This window comes from Engystomops pustulosus, chromosome 4 (assembly GCF_040894005.1).
Source record: "Engystomops pustulosus chromosome 4, aEngPut4.maternal, whole genome shotgun sequence".
NCBI classification, from domain to species: domain Eukaryota; kingdom Metazoa; phylum Chordata; class Amphibia; order Anura; family Leptodactylidae; genus Engystomops; species Engystomops pustulosus.
The window spans coordinates 159351717-159367688 of record NC_092414.1 but is presented as its reverse complement, the minus strand read 5'-3'; the positions used below and the strand labels follow the sequence as shown (position 1 = coordinate 159367688).

General features: G+C 42.4%; 1 protein-coding gene across 5 annotated transcripts in view; it reads right to left on the bottom strand.

Moving 5' to 3' along the window:
• Positions 1-15972, bottom strand: part of LOC140127508 (CDC42 small effector protein 2-B) — a 78627-nt gene that overhangs the window by 48878 nt on the left and 13777 nt on the right. For 3 of the 5 annotated variants that reach the window (XM_072148299.1, XM_072148298.1, XM_072148300.1), the window contains exon 5: positions 10785-11793. The exons of the other annotated variants lie outside the window; for them this stretch is intronic. The gene's annotated coding sequence lies outside the window, so the exon portion shown is untranslated. Of the gene's footprint in view, positions 1-10784; positions 11794-15972 lie in introns of those variants that run through there. 5 annotated transcript variants of the gene reach the window in all.

Below are 15972 nucleotides of genomic sequence, written 5' to 3'. Positions count from 1 at the left end.
GTTGGTGAGTGAAAAATGGAAGTGAAAAAACTAAAAAAGGCCAAGTCGTTAAGGGTTGAGGGTCCCGGGACAAATGGTGTAGGTTTGTCTTGAGTTAGGGACCACTGTTCTACTATTTGACTGTTCATGTGTCTAGGTCTACACTACTGCTGTTAGGGTGTTAGACAGGGGGTTTATATTCTTGGGATTGTTCGTTCAGTTCTGGTTATATTTGTTATGCTCACTGTTGTCTGTGTGTCTATGTCTCTGTGGTATGAAAGGATGAATGCTTGGTTGCTCAAGTCTCCTTCCCCACACCCCTTTCCCTTCCGCTAATATGTCTTCACTTAAGGTAATGAATTGGAATGTGAGGGGACTTAACTCCAAATTCAAGAGGGCCCTGATGTTAGATGTCATTAAGCGACAGGCCCCTCACATTGTATGTATCCAAGAGACACACCTTACGGGTCAGAAAGTCCTGTCTCTGAAGCGGGCATGGGTGGCTAGAGGTTATCATTCCTCCTATTCTGTCTACGCTAGGGGAGCATCTATACTCATTTCTAAAGCGCTTCCCATAGAAGTCATACAGATAGCGCCGGATCACTTTGGCCGGTATGTAGTCATACATTGTGCCTTATGGGGCTTTACCTTCACTATAGGGTCTATCTATGTCCCACCTCCCTTTGATCCAGCTGTGTTGCAACTAATATCCAGTAAACTGGCTGCTATGCCTCCCAGTCCTATACTCTACATTGGAGACTTCAATGCAGTCCCTAATCCCTCCTTGGATCGCACAAGTGGCCTAGACTCGGGCTCGGTCCGTCTGAATGAGTGGCTCACTTCTCTAGACCTCGCCGATGTTTGGCGTAGTAAGCACCCTCAAGAGAGAGAATACTCATTTTATTCCTCTGTGCACAAGAGCTTCTCTCGGATTGATCTGGCCTTTGTCTCTCCAGATATATTGCCGCACGTTGATCAGGTATCCTATTGCCCGAGCAGTGCATCAGACCACTCTGCCTTGCTCATCAGTCTCCTTATAGGCCCCCCCAGCGACTCCCGCTTATGGCGCCTGCACCCGGCCTATTCCCAGCGGTCCAGAGTACTGTTAAGGCAGAGCACAGCGAGTTCTGGGATGTACACTCAACCCATTCTGATACCCTTCTAGTCTGGGACTTGTACAAGTCCTCGGTGCGGGGAGCATTCATGTCGGAGGTCATCAGACCCTGGGTTTATATTATCCTTAGATAATTGCAAGGCGTTTGACTCTGTGGAGTGGACATATTTATGGAACCTCTTGCTTAGACTGGGTATTGGCCCTCGATTTACAGCATTAGTTAAACTACTGTATAAGGATCCTAACGATAGGGTACGGACCAATCTTAATATCTCACCGACTCTCCCTATGGCCAGGGGCACTAGACAGGGTTGCCCACTATCTCCCCTCCTCTTCGCACTCGCCATTGAACCCCTCGCTGTGGCAATCCGCCACTCCGATGGCATTACAGGCATTACTAGAGGTACTATTATGGAAAAGGTATTTCTCTATGCTGATGATACACTTATATACCTTGGGGATGTGGGCGCCTCTCTGGAATCCCTTCTGTCCCTGATAGAACGCTATGGGGGGCTCTCGGGTCTCCGGGTTAACTGGGACAAATCGGCCCTCTTTCCCTTATCAGATGCAGGGATACACTCCCTCCCCGACCCAGTTCAGGTGGTGTCCACTTTTAAATATCTAGGAGTCCAGGTGTTACGCAAGGTCCAGGCATATACGGAGTAAAACATTACACCCCTGATAACTGCAACGGAATTGTGCCTAAAAGCCTGGTCCACTCTCCCCTTGTCTCTGTACAGGCGTATTAACATATTTAAAATGATCTTTCTCCCAAAATTTCTTTACCTTTTCCATGCTTGTCCTATACTACTCCCCAAGAGCCTGTTTAAACGCATAGACAGCATTCTCAGGTCCTTCTACTGGCAGGGTGGCGCCCCCCACTTCAGGCTCCCAAGGCTAGGGGTGGGCTGGCTGCCCCGGATCTGTATCTTTATTACCTGGCTTCCCAGCTAGAATATGCCCAGTGGTGGATAGATATAGATATGGGTAATGCTGTTACTGCACTGGCTGGAGCCCTGGTAGGTTCCTACGAGGCCCTTACAAACCTGCTGTACAGATACAAATCCCTATCTGATACCCCACTTCCCCTACGTACGGTAGCGGTGTGCTGGTGTAGGGCGCAATCCCTGGTAGAACCGAACAGCTCTCCCCCTCTCTCGCCTAGGACTCCATTGTGGCTCAATCCGTGGCTTTCTCACTTCCTCTCCCTCCCGGGCTGGACAATGTGGGGGGCAGCGGGGGTGAAATTTGTAGGTCAGCTTTTATCCCCGGACACAGAATTGCTTAGCTTTAACGAGATAAGGGAGAGATACACTGTACCCGATACGGCTAGCTTCCACTACACGCAACTGCATTCAAAGCCCAATTTGGCTCCTTTAGCCTGACAGGGAATTTTTGAAACTAGAGACTCTGATGAGTACCTCGGACCTCCCTAAGCCACTCACTCAGTGCTATGCTCTACTACAAGAGCAAAAGTCCAGACCGTTTGATAGAGCCCGTGAATGTTGGAGACAGGATATCCCTGACCTTCACATCTGTAGTGAGTGCGAGGGATTTCCTGATCCAGTCTAAATTCCTTCATCGTGTATATTTCACCCCTGCTAGACTATTCCACATGGGAGCAATGCCTAATGATCTTTGCTTTCGCTGTCAGGCTGAAGTCGGATCCTTTCTGCACTGTGCAGTGGTCCTGCCCTAGGGTTCATGTCTTCTGGTCCGAAGTGCTGGAGTTCCTAAATCTACACTTTGATTTCCTACGCTTAATGTCTCTCTCCGTGTGTCTCCTCGGCGTCATAAATGAAGTTGTCAATGGCCACTATGACAACATTTTCTTTAGGTTTGTCTTATACTATGCCCGGAAAGTGGTGATGATGACTTGGAAGGACCAGGAGCCCTCTCCATTAAAAAGATGGATATTACTCATTAACAGTGTCATTCCCCACTACCAATCCCTGTACGTCAACAGGAAGTGTCCCCAGAAATTTGATCGCATCTGGTCCAGATGGTGCGTGACTCCCCATACAGCCTTATAATCACATGTGGCATCTACTTTTTTCCATGATGGAGACTGATTGTCTATGTGTCAATAGTTATTTGTGTTGTATCAAGACGTCTGGCTACAGTATCCTGCTGTCATTTACTGTGCAATATCCCTCAGTTAATTTTGGAACGCAGAAAGACCCTGAATGTTACCATGGTTGTTACATAATAATCCTGTAATGTGGGGAAGAAAATATGTGACAGACAATCTTGTTCTTCAGTTCTGTTTATTGTAATTGTATAAAATTAAAAAAAAACTGCAAAAATAAATACTTTTTAAAAAAAAAAGAAGTGGTAGGTGTAAGATGCATATACCGAGCACCAGCTCAGGGTGAGCTGGTGCTTACTTTCATTAGTGTCCTAAACCGCTGTATCACGGTTTAAACACTTCTTTACAGCCAAAGGAGCTTCGGCGCACCAAGAGCGCGACGTCACCTTCACTTCCTATGTAGGCTCCGGCATGGTGCGCAGAAGCTCCTTCGGCTGTAAAGTAAGTATATACATCTTACACCTACCACTTCAAGTGATAGGTTTCCTTTAAGCTGCCTAAAAGCAACACAGAGCAGCTTTAATTTTAAGATTTATCTTTAGAACTATCAGAAATGTAACCTGTGCTGTGTTTGGTTGCTATGGGTAGCCAGGATAATTTTTCCGTTAGGCCTTGTTTCTCTATGGACCTGAAACCTGTGCAATATGGCTTCTTCACATGGTAATGGGCAATCCCTGGGGCAGATGCATGCAGAGGAGCAGTTATTGGACTATGTTCCCTTATGACATGTGATGTGTACAGACCCTGATACTCAGACAGAATTAAACAAATCAAAGAAGACACAATAAATACACACAACACGCTTCATTGGGAATTAAATGGCCACATTTTTATTTATATCCAAACCCCATGGCAGCCCCCCGACTCACGAAGAGTCACCCCTCAGAGGAAAAACCCCCTGTGGAGGAAACCTCTAGGGAAGCCATGGCTGAAGGGTCGCCCTTCCTCTGGGCTTAGAGGGTCACTGCCAATAAATATCTCTCACCCAATTTAGAATAATTTGGCTGATCTGGTGGTGGATGTCCCCTTCCTCCCTCGCAGCTCCAGGTCTGAGGCAGACAACCCCTTGAAGAGGATGGTGCGCTGTAGTGATGAGTCCTGGGATGATGGGGCGTCCCTGCTAGAACCTCCAAATCGCATCAAGGTAGGTATATTGTAGGTAGTCAAGCTCAAGGTCCAATGGCACAAAATGGCAGCGGGCACAGCAGTGCGGAAGCTATTATGGAACCTTCAGTAATTATGACATCAGCACAACATCTGTGACCACTGAGGGCGCGTCTACACCTGTCATACATTATGATGTCACACACAGGGAGGAATCTGAAGGATTAACCCTTCAATGGCTGGAAATATGTTTCACCACAGAGGGAATCAACCATTTACATATAAACTCATGCCATTAGGGCATTGCATGAATTCACTACCAAATCAACGTCCTAGGACCTTTACAGTTAGGGAATGTGCTGTTTTAACCAATTTTACTTGAGTATAGAGAAATTCAAATTTTTTTAAATTAAAAAAGTCTTATCCCAAATCTGTTTTACATTGCTACTTTAAATTGTGTTGTTGCCGTTTCTGCTAAGTTTCATGAAGGCCAAAATAACACTAAAAAACTGGAGGGGTTAATGTAATATAGAATACAGGTAGATAGGTTCCTGTGCTCTAGGCGTTGCAAGCAATTCAGGGTTTGATACAGTATTGGCTCTACTGTATATCGTAGAATCAAACTCTGTGCATCATATATTAAAATTATACATGGAATTCAGTCCCCAGCATTGTGATCGGTCTGTGGCATGGGCACACTTCCATGATCTCAGACTAATATAAAAAAAATATAAACAAAATATTGGCAATTTACTTGTGTCCTGACCTCCTGAGGGCGGTGTCCTACGTGGCATTTTTGTCACATTTTTAAATGCATTCAAAATGCAAGTGGAGGGGGTTTGGCCAAAATGCATGCATTTAATGGGAAACGTATTTGCATTTTGTCCAAAGCCCCTCCACTTGCATTTTGGATGCGTTTAAAGATATGACAAAAATGCCACGTGGGAAACGGTCCTCAGGCTACATTGCTGGTCCCAAAGTAGCAGATACTGCATATATAGATCCTCTATTGCTCCCTATGGTTATTACATCAGGACCTGTCTACACAAATGTGTTATGTTGATTGTGTCACTTTAGTATTTTTCTATTAAAGATTATACCATTTTTTAAAATTAGACCATTGTTTCAGGCCTTTATAGGTTGTAATTGAGGCTTTAAGGCTCCTTATATCTCATACCAGGGACTGGCTACCGATTCCTCAGCAGTTGTGGCTTGTTGGACTTGGCTTTCTTTCTCCCCCTCCAACACTCTTGAGTCTCACGGCTTCTGCAGAATTATTCCTCTTGGTGACCGGCCAATTCCCCTCAGGCATGTGCTTCTTCCTGCTAAGTAATTAGTATTTGCTTAGTGTTAACTTACCATATATATTAGAGTATAAGCCAAGTTTCCAGCACAAAATTTGTGCTGAAAAACCCTAACTTGGCTTATGCTCTAGACTTAAAAAAAAAAAAAAATTACCACTGTACTCACCTTTCCGACGTCCCTCGTAGATAGTCTTCGGCTTCAGTGCCTCTTTAGATTCTGCAGGTCCTCTTTCGCTCCTCTTTGGGTACCCTCACAATGCCAGCACCTCACAAACAATGACAGCGGCTGACATCATTCTGTATGCCGTCTGAGTGGAAGAACTCAGAGGACGTTGCGGGGTCTGGCAGGCTTCTTACTGGGGCATGTTACCAATGCATTTCCCACCCTCGGCTTATACTTGAGTCAGTAGGTTTCCCCAGTTTGTGGTAAAATTGATGGGGGGGGGTCGGCTTATATTTGGGTAAATGGTATTTTATGACTCCATTTGCATCTAAGCTCTATTCCGCTTAAGGCCTTAGTCACACGTTCTGTTAGTGTTGAAGTAGGTGAGGACTCCTCAAGAATTGCCCTTGCAGTAAAATTACAGCAGTGAATAAACATCAGTTTTTAACAAAAAATACATTACTCCATGTACAGCTGTGCCCTCTGCATCCATTGTGCAGGAGGGTGCTGCTGGGTAGGAAAAAGCTTTAACCCCTTAAAGACACAAGACAATATTGATAGTCATCAGCAGGCCTTTGCCGCAAGAGGACGATTTATATCGCCTTTGGGATGGAGCTGGCACTGCCAGGGTGCCTGCATGATCCACAGCAGGAGACCAGCTGTTACATACAGCCTGGTCCCTGCTGCGTCTGCCCGACATGGAGATCAGTCCTTGCCAGGCAGTTTATTTAATTTTATTTTAACTTAAGGAGTTAAAGGAAAAAGAAGAAAAAAAAAAAAGAAAAAAAAAACTCCCATTTCTCTATATACACTTATATATAAAATAAATTAAAATGACCCCCTAAAAGCAAAATTGGTATTGTCGCAATTTAAGTGCTTCCTACCCCCCCCCAAAAAAAAAAATTAATAAAAATCAAAAAGGTCAGATGTACCCCATCATAGTACCAACCTAACCAATCTTCATTGCAAAAAGCAAGCCCCAATAACCCTTTTTTGGGTTTATTTATTTAAAGCTCTCAGAATATGGCGACACCTAGGAAGATGAGCTTTCCATAAATTGGAGTTTTTATTTGTTAAAGTAGTAAAATGTAAGAAAACCTGTACATGTTTGTTATCTTCTTAACCGTACTAACCTATACAATAATTATATTAAAAAACAAGCGGAAAAAAATAGATTTATTCTGTACGGTTGCAGAATTTAATACATTTTTATCATCATCGCTATTTTTACGAGCAAAATAAACCTATTGGAAAATACAAATCTTCCTGCAAAAAACAAGCCCTTATATGCACTTGTTGGGAAAAAAAAAAAAAAAAAAGTTAAATCTTTTGGAATTTGAGCAGAAAAAAGTAAAGTGTGTCCTGAAGGACATTTTAGGGTGTGGCCTTAAGGTGTTAATGAGCACTGAAGCCATAATAAAAGGGGTTTTCCCCTTAATGAACATTTATACCCCCATCCACAGCATAGGAGATAAATGTTTAATTCCCTTTGATCAGCAGGTTGTCCTAGCAGTCTTTAATTGCCGACTTTCAACTTAGGCCAATTCTGTGACCCATAGTGGAATGCTCCATTGACTTAAATGAGAACAAACAAACAAACAGGTTTTTGTCCGGTGCTCCATAAGTTGTTATGGGACAACTATCATGACTCACAGGACATTAATAACTGAAGTCTGGAAGCACAAGAAAGCTAAGGGGGGTTTTGCGTGCACTGGTTATGCAGATTATGGGCATTCCGGTAGAGGGACCTCCTGCAAATCAGGCATTAAACTCTATATAATGAAAAACTCCAACTTGTGCTCTATATGTTAAAAGCATTACGGATTCTTAAAACTAAAAAATAAATAAAATATGTAATTACATACCGGTAATTTTCTTTTGCGGAACCACGACAGCACCACTGAGAGAGGGGTCCACCCCCAGGGACAGGAAACCCAGACTTTAAAAAACTCCATTCCTCCTCCATAACCTCAGTGTATTTCAGAGAACGGTATGAGACTTAAACAGTATTTTAATTACCCACTCCCAAAAACACCCAGTGGCTACCACCACACCACGTGAAAATATAAAAACTCTCAAAAGTGCAGGAGAGAACTAAGTGGTGCTGTCGTGGTTGCGGGAAAGAAAATTACCAGTACATAATTACCGGTTACCCCCTCACCACGGCAGCACCGCCGAGAGAATAAAATAGGAACACCGCTTAGGGAGGGACAGAATATAACATCCTGCACCCAAAGGAAAGATCCTGTGCTCCACCAAACTCCAAGCGGTAGTGACGTAAGAAAGTATGAGGGGGAAGACCAAGTAACGGCTCTACAGATCTGGTTGATTGAAACTTCCCTAAATTCTGCCCAGGAGTAAGATACTGCCCTAGTAAAGTGGGCTAGCTCTAAGATCTGAGGGTAGTAGTAAATTAGCTACAGAGTAAACTAAGGAAGTGGCCAATTTAATCCACAAAGCCATATTTCCTGCAGAGGCTTCCCTGCCCTTATTTTTCCTCTGAACAGTATAAAAAGATTTTCTCCAGGCAGCTTTTCTGTCTAAATATTCTAGTAAAGCTCTCCTGACATCTAGGTTAAGGAATTCTCTTCAGACAAAGGATGGGAGAATTGTCTTCTGAGAGTGATGAAAATCTCATAATACCTTAGAGAGGAAAGCTGGATCTGTAAGGAGCACTATACTGTCATCTAGAATCTTTAGGTATGGGGCTTTACAGGATAAAGCTGATAACCACAGCAAGACGAGTGGGCGAGTTATTGCCACCAACAACACTACTTTAAGAGTCAAAATTTTAACCGGGATCTCCTCAATTGGTTCAAATGGAATTTTTGTAAAAAAAAAAAAAATTCAGTACTACTGAAAGATCCAAGGGAGGAATCGTACACCTTGGAATATGATGGATACGAGAAATCTCTTTAAAAAAAATAAATAAAAATCTAATAATCCATGTGTGAGAAGCTAACGAGAAATCAAATAAGGAACCCAATGCAGAAACCTAAAAACTTTAAGAGTCAATAATTTCAAACATTTATCCAGTCCCTTTGGGATCCTGACAAAAAGAAAAAAAAAATGCTTTCCAAATACTGAAATATATTTTAGAAGTTACAGACTTCTTACTACTCTGTAGGGTGTCAATGACTTGCTCTGAGAGACCTTTTTTAGTCAATATTAACCTCTCAAGAGCCAAGCTGTCCTATGAAGCCTGCTATTTGATGGATGAAAGACCCTGATATAAAGGCTCCGGAATATCTGGGAGGATCCAAGGATCTGCTATTGATAGTTCTCTGAGGACTGAGAACCACACTTCCCTTGGCCAAAATGGAGCTATCAAGATTACGGTGGCTCGATCACCCGATTTTCCTCAACACTCTGGGTAGCAGGATTAGTGGGGGAAAGGCATATGCCAGCTGAAAATTACACTGAATTGAACATGCATCCAGAGCCAAGGCCCATCTTAATGATTTAGGGAGCAGAACTTTTGGACTTGAGTGTTGAGTAGGGAAGCGAACAAATCCACCTCTGGATTTCCCCATAGCCTCATTATTTTTGAAAAAAGGTTTGTTGAGGCGCCATTACCTCTTAGTTTGGTTCGGCTCTCTTCTATGAACTGCTGATATGGAGTTCAGAGGTCTCTCTGCTAGGGAGAAGATGCTGAAAGTTAAAAATATCAAATTCTGGACTTGGGAAGTCCTTTTTGTTGATCAAAGCTTTCCCAACACTTTATCAAGTGTAGAACCAAAGAGATACTCTCCTTTATTAGGCACCACATTGCCACCCCAGGTTTTAAGCCATATGGCTTTTCGGGCAGAGTTCACCAAGGCAGTCCACTGATGCGTCTGCCAGAAACGCTGAAGCTTTCAAAAAAAGAGTGTTAAAATCTTTTAACACCTTATTCCTTCTTCAATCTTTTCCTCTAGTTGGGATAGCCACACAAAGAGGGATCTCGCTGCGCACGTAGCCAAAATATTAGGTTTGAAGGCAGCAAGGGATGCTTCCCACAGTCTTTGAGAAAGAATCTGTCTTCTTATCCATTGAGTTTTTCAAAACCCCCACATCATCAAATGGAAGAGATGATTTACAGGAAATCTTTGAAAGGGCTGCATCAATCTTCGGCGGCCTATCCCAAGTCTCCGAAGATTTTTCATTAAAAGGATACTTTCTTTTTACCAGCGTGGGGAATGAACCCTTTCTTCTCAGGTCTTTTCCACTCAGCCTGTAAAAGTGAAGAGATATTCTTTTTTAAACTTCTGTTTTTTCCCCCAGGCCCTGGAAAATGACGTCTTGAACCGACCAATGTTTTTTATGTTCCTCTATTTCCATAGTTGCTGAAAGTAGGCAGCAGGAAGGCAGAGAGGTAGAGAGGTACAATCCAGAGGCCAGCTGGGAGCATGAACTGCACACCGAATAGTGAACCAAGACCTTTTTAAATTCGAATTTTGCGCCCTCAATCAAATGACGCGCTGCAAGCTACCCCCTTTGCTCACTGTGATCTAGGAGCCCCCCTGCTACATAGTCAGTGGATCAGCACTCACCTGTCCCGGAGAAGGTCCTTCCCATGCCCCCAGACTGCAACGCTAAGGAGGAGGCAGCAAGGTGTGCAGAGCCCTGGCGGAGGGGTTCCCAGGGCCTCCGACGAAGGTATAGACATGGCCAACAGGGGACACTGGCGACTACCAGGACCCCCTTGGTCCGATTAACACCGAAAGGAGTGAGGTTCCAGCTGGGTCTCCCACAGGGACAGGAAACTGACGATATGGAGGAGGAGTGGAGTTTTTAAAGTCTGGTGTTCCTGTCCCTGGGGGCAGACCCCTCTCTTGGTGGTGCTGTTGTGGGGGGGGGGGGGGGGGGTAAACCTAGTTTTAAAGGTTTTGGAGTAATCTTTCCTAAAGCAGTGCTACGGGGACACATAAGTGATAAGTCCAAAGGATGCATGTACACCCTGAACCATGTCATTTAATCTGCTACAAGAATAAGAAGCTGAAGTAAGGCATTTTCGGATGTGACAGAACAGATGGAGCACAAGGCGACTCATTGAATAAAATACCTTTTATTTGCCATATGCAGTCAACGTAGAATCTTCATTAATGCACACACAGTGTACACATTAAAAAAAATATATATAAAGATTTAAGTGGCTAAACAATCCAGGTGAACCACATGCTACAAAATAAAACAGGACAATCCTCATGGCTACCCCAACTTGTAGTCAAGCATAGCACAGCACAAATTTGCTGGGAACACCATAGTGTTGCTGGCAAATACCTGCCATGATTGGTGGACAGGGCTCAATCCCACATTACTTTTAGAAGCAACCTTAAAACAAATAAAGGCTGCAAAAACCTTACTTAAATTTAGCATTCAGTACCAGAGCTAATAAATATATTGTTTTACTCCTAGTTCTGCAATTTGTGTTTTCTTTACAGAAATAAAACAGTGTAAAAATTACAAATAGAAAGTTGTGAGAGGATTAAAGTGCAAGACACAACTCACAAATAGACAATAGTCCTGAGGATCAGATCCAACCCATCATGTCTCTACTATACCATGTTATGGTCCAAAATCCAGGTCATTTATCAAACAGGACTTGTTTTGTCTTTGTTAGGACACAATATTTATAAAAGGAAAACAAAACAAAAACCAAGCAACCAAAAAACACAAACAAAAAACCATATTGGGTAAATAAAACTCAAATGGTTAATGGTTTTAATCAGACATGGAAAAAAAAAAGTGCCTAACATCCATGGTACCAGGACACGTAGGAATATTGAAGATTCACAACAAAAACAGTAATAGTGTAGTATTACACACAACTAGAAGCAAAGCGGGTTAAAGGAACACAACAGGACATGGAGTGATGACAGGCGTCATGCATGTGTTGTATGGTATGTGCCAAAATAAGCAAAAAGCTTCAGGATTGAACTTTGTGGACTTCACATTTTCAGTAGTACTTGAGTTCCAAAAATACCATTTAACTTCCATCTCATTCATTTCTTCATTGAAGATGTTCTATGCAATGTGCAGGAGAGTTTCCGGGCTATATCTGTATTAAAATCAGATCACATCACATAAAAATATATGAAATTAATGTAATTAGGACAAACAGCAATTCTCATCCGCAGTTCTAACATTAAAAGGCTATTTCCATCTGGGCAGACCCATTTACCGTATATACTCGTGTATAAGCCGAGTTTTTCAGCACAAAAAAATGTACTGAAAAACGTCCCCTAGGCTTATACACGAGTCTATTACAAAAAAATGTAACCACTTAAAAAAAATAAACTTGTATACTCACCCTCCGATGTCGGCGCGGCTGCCCGATGTCCCCGTGTTCCGTCTTCTTTCTTCTCCACGGCTCCTCTTCTTTCTTCTGTCATGGACGCAGCTATGTTTGCTTCGTGGCCACGCATACTATGACGTCAGCAGCGGCCGCGTCATAGTATGCGCATGCTAGAAGAAAACATGGCTGCGTCCATGCCGGAAGAAAGAAGAAAGAAGAGGAGCTGCGGAGAAGAAAGAAGACGGAACACGCTGACATCGGATAGCCTCGCCGACATCGGAGGGTGAGTATAAGTTTTTTTTTTTTTTTTTTTTTTTTTTTAAGGGCTGTGGGGGCAGGCTGCATACTACATGGGGGCGGGCAGGCTGCATACTACTAGGTGGCTGCTGTATACTACTAGGGGGGGGGGTTTGACCAATGCATTTCCCACCCTCGGCTTATACTCGAGTCAGTAGTTTTTCCTAGTTTTTGGTGGTAAAATTAGGGGTCTCAGCTTATACTCGGGTCGGCTTATACGGTAATTTATAGTTTGATACATTTCTTCAACTGCATTAAAAAAAAAAAAAAAATTCCTTTAAACTCAGTCATAAGGTCATTTAGAGATTTTTTTTTTTTTTTTAATAACATCCAATTTAAGAACTGTATGCATACAGCAGATTAATTAAAGGGGGTTGCAGAAATATTATATATATGGCTAAGGGGGGGGGGGCGTAAAAATAACAAAGATGATACACACCGCCTCTGGCGATCCCATTTTGTCGTCCACCAGGGTCGGGCCTCTCTTAGTATGCAGAGGCTGCCGGTGCCTTCCGAACATTGCTGTGCCTCTGCTACTGCTTGAAATAGTAGCAGAGGCGGGGCGGCACAGCACTCTGTATACTAACAGGGAATGATATGTGGTGATCAACCAAGGAGGAAAGTGTCAACTCTTATTTTAACAGCCCCCCCACCAACCACATATATATTAAAATAAATAAATTCCAGGGCAACTGCTTTAAACTACATGTGAATGGTGAATATCCAGTTGATTATACAAGCTTAAGGGTGTGCTGATGACTCGAACATCAAAAAATGTGGCTTAAAAGGCAATGATAAAACCAATGATGCTCCTTCCCCCTGCCGATACCCGTCGGCTTTGCCTCCACATGTCAGGACTTCAACTGTGTCTTCCAGGCAGATATAGAGTTCATTAAGATGATGGGTAGGAAGATGAAATTGGGGCCACAAAGTAAAGGGGAGCAGATGTAGGAACCAATTGCTTTTAACCCCCGGGACTGCGAGATCTTGATCCGGAAGCCAGGTCCGTGCCTTCTGGCAGGACCCGGCTGTATGACACTGGGCATGCGCAGCAGTCTTACATTACACAGTGCAATACATCTGTATTGCACTGTGTAACCTGTAAAAAAGCTTGAACAAGTGATCATAAGATCACTTGTTCAAGCTAAGATGTCAGTAACTGTAAAAAAAGTAAAAATAAATAAAGGTTTTTTACAATAAAAATAAATAATAAAAAGAACGTGAAAGTCCCCCCAAACACCACATTTCCCTTTACACAAGTAATAAAGTATAAAAAACACAAAATCACGAAAAAACCCCACTTATTTGGTATCGCTGCGTCCGTAACAATCTGTACAATAAATCCTAATCATAATTGGACCCGCTCGGTGAACGTGGTAAAAAAAAAAAAAAAAAAAAACACAACACTTGCCAAAAATTAAAACTATCAAATTGCTTTACAAAAAATGTTCTAAAAAGTGATCCGAAAAAGTTACAAGCACCAAAATGATACCAATAAAAAGAACAACTTGTCACGCAAAATACAAGCTTACAACCAGCTCCGTAAACCAAAAAAATACTATAGTTATGCCGCTATAAAAATGGCAATACTAAAACAAATGCAATTTTTTCTATTCTAGTTTTCCTTCAATAAAATTGGACAAATAAAAATAAAACTATATAAATGAGGTATCACCGTAATCGTAGTGATCCGTAGAATAAAGATAATATATTATTGTTATGCTACAGTGAACACCCCCCCCCCCCCCCCAAAAAAAAATGCTAAAAATACAAAACAAGAATTGATGATTTTATTAACTTTTTATGTGTGGAGGAAAATAAAATTGCTTCAATAAGCTAAAAACCCACTAAAATTAAGGTTTTTTTACAGTGCATCTCGTCTCGCAAAAAATAAGCCCTTATTTGTCTAAATTGCTTAAAAAATAAATAAAGATTGTATAGCCTATTCCCAACGCGCATTGTTATAGAACGGTGCAGCGGGTAGTGACTTTCCAACACCGGTCAGACACAGTGATCGGGGTAAGACGGCGGCTGTTCCTGACAGCCATCCATCCTGCCCCATGGACCAGAAGGGTTACGCCCCCCCCCCCCAGTTTATTATCGCTGCTATTGGCTCATCAATTCAGAAGAGCCAATAGCAGCGAATTTACTTATGACGTCAGTAATACCGATCACCGTGTCTGTAGACACGGTGATCGGGGCAGGGTGGTGGCTGTTCCTGACAGCCACCAATTTTGCCTTGCGGTCCAGAGGGGTTTTGTTGCCCCCCTCTGTCCATGTTTGCCGCTATTGGCTGGTCGATTTGGTCCAGCCAAAAGCAGCAATATTCGTCACAATGGGCATCGCTAGGGTGAATAAGAGCAACACTTGGCGATAATTTCCCTACTAAAACGAAGATATGGTACAAAAGCGCTGGCCGTGCACATTGTACAGATTACGCTGTACAACTCTTACGAGCTGTTCCAATGTGCAGGTTATGCCGTATCATTAATCAGTTTTCAAGAGGAAGCTATTAGGAAACTAATATTGGGACAAGAAGGACGGAGCCCCAGTACCTCTGGTTTAGATGTTCCTGTGTTTTGCCAGGACAGCATTTTCCCGGTGAATTCTGCTGCTCCTAAAGGTAGGACTCACTAAAGAGTCTGTTCCAAAAGAGGAGTTAGGATGGACACTATATACTACTAAGAGACCTGCGACACCTCCAGAGTGACAAAAGTTTAGTTGGTCCCCTGGTATATTCTACCTCCTTATACACTAGACATTCACAATTCACGCCCAACCTGTTGTGAATCAATTTCGGTAAAATGAATAATTGTAACAACTGTTATGTCCCGTTGCTCCCTATACCCCTCCATTATTTCATAATGGGCGCCACATAATGGGCACTGAACTTTCCAGAAATAATTGCAATTTCCATCTTGGACTCCATTGCACATCATATTTGGAAACCACCTGTATGTTCAAATGCTCATTTCACCACGTGTATTACACTACACCACATATTACACCATGCTATATTCCCCAAAGGGTGTACATTCAACAATTAGGGTCACTTTTCGGGTTTTCCTCTGTTTTGGTACCACTACGGCTCTCCAAATGTATCCTGACACATGTGAAGGATTTCTTGCAAATTTGGCCTCTAAAAGACAAACACCCCTCTTTTCCTCTACTGTGCGCCCATAAAGTATTTTTACAAAATAGTTTTACACCTTTTTTGGGGTTATTTAATATATTATCCCTTGTGGCTTATATAAATTAGGGGTAAAGTGACATTTATAGGAAAATTTTCACCTTTTTAATGATTAGGGCCTAATTGGATCATTCACCTGTAGGGGCAAATACATATATTACACATTGCAAAATTCTCTAAGGGGTGTGCATTCAAAGATTAGGGTCACTTTTTGGATTCTTCTCTGTTTTATACCACTAGGGTTCTCCAAATGCATGTCAAACATTTCTGTCAAATTTGGCTTCTAAAAGGCAAACATTCCCCTTTCCTTTTACTGTGCGCCCATACAACATTTTATATACACATGTGGTGTACTTCTACACTCGAGAGAAATAGGTTTACACATTTTGGGGGGTTATTACATTTTTTTATCCCTTGTGGGATAAGTAAAATGACCTTTATAGGAAAATTTTTAC